Source organism: Gymnoscopelus braueri (genome assembly GCF_963280865.1).
Source record: "Gymnoscopelus braueri genome assembly, chromosome: 16".
NCBI classification, from domain to species: domain Eukaryota; kingdom Metazoa; phylum Chordata; class Actinopteri; order Myctophiformes; family Myctophidae; genus Gymnoscopelus; species Gymnoscopelus braueri.
In genome coordinates this window covers 38,218,281-38,225,423 of record NC_137616.1, presented here as the reverse complement: position 1 = coordinate 38,225,423, position 7,143 = coordinate 38,218,281, and the positions used below count along the sequence as shown (strand labels likewise).

General features: G+C 40.3%; 1 long non-coding RNA gene across 1 annotated transcript; it reads right to left on the bottom strand.

The window, feature by feature from the left end:
- Positions 1–4,065: 4,065 nt before the first annotated feature.
- LOC308103116 lies at positions 4,066–6,771 on the bottom strand. The gene is made up of 3 exons (XR_013934701.1): positions 6,547–6,771; positions 4,320–4,371; positions 4,066–4,199 (listed from the first exon to the last, which is right to left on the bottom strand). It is a non-coding gene; the product is annotated as an uncharacterized lncRNA (long non-coding RNA).
- Positions 6,772–7,143: the final 372 nt, after the last annotated feature.

Below are 7,143 nucleotides of genomic sequence, written 5' to 3'. Positions count from 1 at the left end.
TTTGAGAACCACTGCTCTATGCCCCCCTGCTTTTGCCTCTGCCTGCCCCCACCACTGCTCCCTCCCCTCCTCCCCTCACATTGGAGTTCTTTGACTGAAAAGGTCTGGAACAGAATAAGAGTTGGACCACAGTATAAAGAGGCCTGGCAGCAATTCAAGTCTGTCTGGGGCTGCAGCAGCAGCAGAATGGGGCCGGGCCTGCCTGCGCTGGGCCTCACACGGGGGAAAGCCAGTCGGCAACAACCCCTCAGTTAAAGGCGCTCCGCCGCTTCTCTTTTCAAAGCTCAAATTAGCCTCCATTATCAAAGCAGCTGGCTTACGATTGGAGACCCACATAGCAGGCAGTAGTGTGGAGGCTTTCTAAACCGGCACAGCCCAATTCCCATGCACAGCACAGGAAATCATTTGATGTAGATATCACTTCTGAAGACAGACTGTCTTTTAAAAAGTGAATAGCCACTCAAGAAATAGCAAGTATAAGACGGTAATAAGATGGTCCTCCCACCTGTGAGACTGTTGTACAACATGCGAGTACTTTTTCCACCACGGATAGTACTACTATTACTTCTGTTTACTACACTAATAATGCTACTATAACCACTGCTAACTATCTAGTACTACTACCACTACTATACCAGACCACTATGGAAATAACTCCTGGACTTCATTGTGTCTTTTCCTCTATTATAACAGTTATAACCAAATTAAGTAAACCAAAATACTTTGACTTTAACCTGCGTTCCTGCCTCTCCCGTCTCTGTTTGACTGGCAGGTATGAGAACATGAGGCTGTGTCAGGCGTGTGACGTGATGATGGACAAGCGTCCGTTTGTGCGTCCCAACGCCGGCTTCTGGAGACAGCTGATAGACTAAGAGATCAAACTGTTTGGTAGCAACACGGTCAGGATGGTGAAGACACCCTCTGGAGTCCTACCAGAGGTCCAACTCAAAAACCCATACTGTCTGAACATCTGACATCTACACATACTGTCTGAACATCTGACATCTACACATACTGTCTGAACATCTGACATCTACACATACTGTCTGAACATCTAACATCTACACATACTGTCTGAACATCTGACATCTACACATTGATTGATTGGTTGAATACTTTATCTAGAAGGTTGCAGAGAAAAGGCACATGGAAGTACAGTTTACAATACAATGTCAACTAAAATGGATCGCAAATGAAAGCCGCAACGGCTTGTTTCAAATGAGATCCTCACATACTCAATTCATGGAGACACTGTCTGAACATCTGACATCTACACATACTGTCTGAACATCTACACATACTGTCTGAACATCTGACATCTACACATACTGTCTGAACATCTGACATCTACACATACTGTCTGAACATCTGACATCTACACATACTGTCTGAACATCTGACATCTACACACACTGTCTGAACATCTGACATCTACACATACTGTCTGAACATCTACACATACTGTCTAAACATCTGACATCTACACATACTGTCTGAACATCTACACATACTGTCTGAACATCTGACATCTACACATACTGTCTGAACATCTGACATCTACACATACTGTCTGAACATCTGACATCTACACATACTGTACTGTCTGAACATCTACACATACTGTACTGTCTGAACATCTAACATCTACACATACTGTCTGAACATCTGACATCTACACATACTGTCTGAACATCTGACATCTACACATACTGTCTGAACATCTACACATACTGTCTAAACATCTGACATCTACACATACTGTCTGAACATCTACACATACTGTCTGAACATCTGACATCTACACATACTGTCTGAACATCTGACATCTACACATACTGTCTGAACATCTAACATCTACACATACTGTCTGAACATATACACATACTGTCTGAACATCTGACATCTACACATACTGTCTGAACATCTGACATCTACACATACTGTCTGAACATCTGACATCTACACATACTGTCTGAACATCTGACATCTACACATACTGTACTGTCTGAACATCTACACATACTGTCTGAACATCTGACATCTACACATACTGTCTGAACATCTGAACAGCAACCCATATATTTTTGGGTGAATTCAAGTTGGTGTAAGTGATATTTGTCGGTTAAAACAAAATATTTTACTTACAAAGTTAAAGTTCTATATTCTGATAATAGCGAATGAGAGTCTTTGTTCAGTAACAGGCGTACTGTATCTCGGTCTCTCCAGCTCTTTAATAAACAGAAAATACATGTTCAGGTAGGTGACAAAATGTATGCCAATCAGGAGAGAGTACCCATTTATCAGCTTCATTTTTATGAAATTTTATTTTTTCCAGTTACAATTTTGTCTGCTCATTTATTTGTGTCATCGCTTCCAATTCCACTTGTTTAATTTGTATCCTGACTGAGGCATTTTCTGTTTAATAAAGAGTTGGAGAGACTTGGAGACTCCTGTTACTGAACAAACAGGTGGGTTACCAATTTCATCCAATAAGGAGGTAGAACCCATTCATCAGCTTGAATTGTATAGTGTTCCAGTTCCAATTTTAGTTCTCTCTCCTAATCGGATGAAACTGTAGAACAAAACATTTATTTTCTGTTCACTAGATCGAGACAGGGAGAAAACAATGATAGCGATTGGAATATAGAGCTATTTAACTTATTTTAAAATGCACCACATTTGATCACATACAAGAAATGCTACCTGATGAATTGTTGTCTTTGAGCAGATCACAAATGTCTTGTTTTGCTGATAGCTGAATACTGCTGCTGATATTGTGTAGTCCCGTACTGTATATGACATGTAGAATGAACAAATGCATCATGTTACACATATGTATTCAGAATAATTGTGCAGTCTTACTGTATTGTTTTACTATGTTCATGCATAACTTGCTGTACATTGTGATTTTCAGTCTTGCATTTACCAATTGTCACAGTATCATTACTGTGAATGAAATTCTGTAACAAAAGTAAAGATCTTTTTACCTCATTTTCTTTCTATTTAATGTTTGCACCATTGATGGTTAACTATGTTGTATGTTTCTGTGTGTTTTTATGTTGAAATGACACCAATAGAGTGGCACTATAATTTTGTTGAATGGTTGCATACAATGACAATAAAAAAGGATTTGCATTCTTATGTTTATGATGCTCCACAATGTAGCTTTGATTTCAGCAGGGACCAGTGGTGGAAAAGGTACTCAAATGTTTTACTTAAGTAAAAGTATCAATACTGCAATGTAGAAGTACTCTGTTACAAGTAGTCCGGAAGTCCGGAATTAAACATTTACTTATAGAAGTACAACAGTATTGGTATAAAAAGGCCGAAATAGGGGTTACTAAAATACATAAAAGCACTTTACTCAACTACGCCAGTTGGGTGAAACCAGCAAGCCAATTAAGGCGTAACATTAAAGGAGGTTTGTTTAACAGAGCCTTACAAACTGGGTTGGGGAGCTCAGTGAAGACATCAGAATTTGCTAAACGTTGACATTTTATTTCACATTAAATAACAAAATACCGACTATGCCGCTGCAATACAACTGTCAATAGAGCACATCTCTCCATGCATCGTCAAGAGCAGGTAAGCCACAGCACACAAAAAGGGAGTAATAGGCTTCTAATTAAGGCTCTGTTCCATTTTGTGTAGCACAGTGACCCCTTACTTCAATGCGATGGTGACACCTGGTGGTTAAATAGAAACAACACAATGCTGGTTTATGACAATAAATGCCTTCTTTGCTGCTCTGTGCTCTCTGTATTGGCAAATACATATCAGACAGAACAACAAGCAAGAGAGAAAGCTGAGACAAGCATTGGTGTCTGGGGCTGCTACTTGGAGCTACAGTTTACCTACACACCAACCCAGCACAAATATAATAAGTAAATATATAAGCAAACAAATAACACAGACAGTGGTGGTGTAGTAGCTTCCTCCATTGTCCAACACCATGAACTTGATTTTCTCCAGCACCTCAGTGACCTGAGATGGATCCTTGGTTTCATTGTTGACTAACTCTTGTAGTAGCAGAACAACATGAGCAAAGAGAATCATGGTGGTGACTTCTTGAACCATGTCCACAGATTTCTGCTCTTCTTCAAAACCCAGGTTGATGTTTTCAGTGGCGCCCTTTCCAGCTTCAGTCCTCCCAAGCCGAACTTCATCATTTATATTTATGATATCTGGTATTATGCTAACTGGTGGATTAAAATGGAATGATTATGGATGACAAACATTTGAGATTACATTACAGATGTTCTCCTTGCTTGTAAAAATAGAAATATGTTTAAAATGTGTTTTCCTGGCAAGATACATACCTTTAATTGCCTTTGTGCTACTTGAATCTGCAGTCATGTCTGTTTTGAGGTTCTACAGACACACAGAGAGAGAGAGAGAGAGAATAAAAAAGTGAAATTGGATGTAATGATACAAAACAAAAATGAGATTGGAACCTGAACACTATCAAAATTAAGCTAATAAATGATCTTTGTTTGATCTCTCCTGATAGCATAAAATAGGTATCCCAACACAAAAATGTATGTTCCATTTACTAAAGGGCTGGAGAGACTGGGGAGACTGAACAAACACTTCAAGTAATTTATTGGATTATTCACAACTGCAAACAGAAATCCTCAAAGTCTGTACAATTAAATATCTGGTGTAAATCTGTTTTGCTTCACGTTCACAATAAATAAGAATGTTTTTCTGAGCCAGTATTGCATCCTTCATTTCGGAGTGCTGCTTTTTCCACTTCGGTGGTATTTGAACCTAGTTATATTTATAGCTGAGCATCCAATGCCTAAACAAAAAGGCATCCAGAGGAAGCCACCTGCTTTTTTTTCTTTCTTACCCATTACATGTTGCACAATACACTGCAATGTGCATTACATTCACCCATTCATATATATACACACACTTTGGGATGAAGAAAAAATAAAAATAAACCTCCGACATCTACACTTCATGGAGTACATTTTTTTTTAACGGTGGAAACACACCAGACTTTTTTCGCGCACACACGCATATACGCACACACGCACACACGCACTTTTAGATCCTTAAAGTCCTATTTTAAAGCCTGCGTATGCGGGACTCGCGTATCCGCGTGCCTGGTGTAGCCGCTATCATTGATAATCACTTGGATCTAAACAAACGCGCTGTACGCACCACGCATACGCTCGCTTTGAAAAGTCAAAACGCACATTTTGCGCGCACGGAACGCATGCACGCGCGCGCTTCTTGTGGCCGATCTACACCAGACTTTTCAAAGCGCGCGTATGCGTGGCGCGTAGAGCGCGTTTGTTTTGATAGCGGCTACACCAGGCGCGCAGATACGCGAGTCCCGCATACGCAGGCTTTAAAATAGGACTGGCGGCCGATCTACACCAGACTTTTCAAAGCGCGCGTATGCGTGGCGCGTAGAGTGCGTTTGTTTAGATCCAATTGATATCAATGATAGCGGCTACACCAGGCGCGTGGATACGCGAGTCCCGCATACGCAGGCTTTAAAATAGGACTGGATCTAAAAGTGCGTATGTGCGTGTGTGCGTATATGCGTGTGTGCGCGAAAAAAGTCTGGTGTGTTTCCACCGTTAATCTAAAAGTGCGTGTGTGCGTGTGTGCGTATATGCGCATGTGTGCGAAAAAAGTCTGGTGTGTTTCCACAAGCCCTCTGCGTCCTGCGGTCCTTGTACACACACAATAGTATTTGTGATCTCGCCATGCTTTCTAGAAATTGACACATTAGTAAAGTACTGTATAGTACCACATAGGTGATAAATTCATCTTCATCTCCACAAATTCTATACGTGCAAAATAGTAACAAAGTAAATAGTAACATTTTAAATTAATAATTAATCAATTATTTGATGACAAATAAATAAGGGGTTAAACCATTTTAAAGATACATTTCTTTACAAAAAGCTGCTTGAATTAAATTAAATGAATACTGGAATTAACATCAATTAAAGAGGTTAAGTCACAATGTCCTACATGTAAGTAAAAGACTAGCCCTGGTCCAGAGCGTTATTAGTGAGTTCTCTCCAGCGCTCGCCTCTGCTCAGACAAGGAATTCCAGTGCCCTGCGAGGGCTCCAACTTTAGTAGAAGTAAACAAAACCACTTCGCTACTCACTGAAACAAAAGGCTGTTTTGTGTTGTTGAAAGTCTATTCTCGAAGGTGGGAAGCCTCTCAGCACCCCACCTTCTCTGTAAAATACACTTTTTGCTTTTTGTCCAGAAAATAAAATATTTCACCGGAAGGAAAACAAGTTTTTGGTTGCTCTACTGGCTAAAAAAGTGTATTTTACAGAGAAGGTGGGGTGCTGAGAGGCTTCCCACCTTCGAGAATAGACTTTCAACAACACAAAACAGCCTTTGTTTCAGTGAGTAGCAAAGTGGTTTTGTTTATTTTTATTACAGTTGAGTTGGAGCCCTCACAGGGCAGTGGAATTCCTTGTCTATGAGCAGATACGAGCGCCCGGGGCGTTAGAGAGAACTCACTAACGCTCTGGATTAGGGCTAGTAAAAGACAAGAGTGTCTTACCTGCTTCAATGTTGAAATCCTGAGGAAGTATGGAGAGAGACAGAGGTAGAAGCAGAATATTCACAATTCTGAGAAATTGCAAGTGGTTGCGCCGACGCGAGGGGGGGCTAATAACGTCGGAGGATGTGGGATTGGAATTCGATGCTGTGCTGATCGGATCCTGTTCGTGAAACATGGCCTTTTTATTTTAAGAACTAGGCCCCTCCCACTAAAGAAATAGGCTCCTCCCACGAATGTTGCAAGCCAATTACATTGTCAAGTCACTCCTGAGTCCTGAGATCACTTGCATTTCATTTTGAGAGAATTTATCCCCCCAAAAATTATGTTTTTGCATCAAACGGTTCCGTTTTGCGCATTTGTGGTGCCTCAAAGTAGAGATGCTTTTGAGGATTCGTTGAGTAAACCGCCCTTGACAAGTGACCTCTCCTGGTGAAATGCAAGACTGCATTTAATTTAAAAGCAGAGGCTTTTAATAGAGACAGCGAAACACTTTTAATAGGAGACGGCAAAACAATAGTAAATATATTATCAGATTTTATTTTTGTTGTGAAATTTTCCTATTGCAAGGAATGTACTGTACAAATAAAGACTTGATTG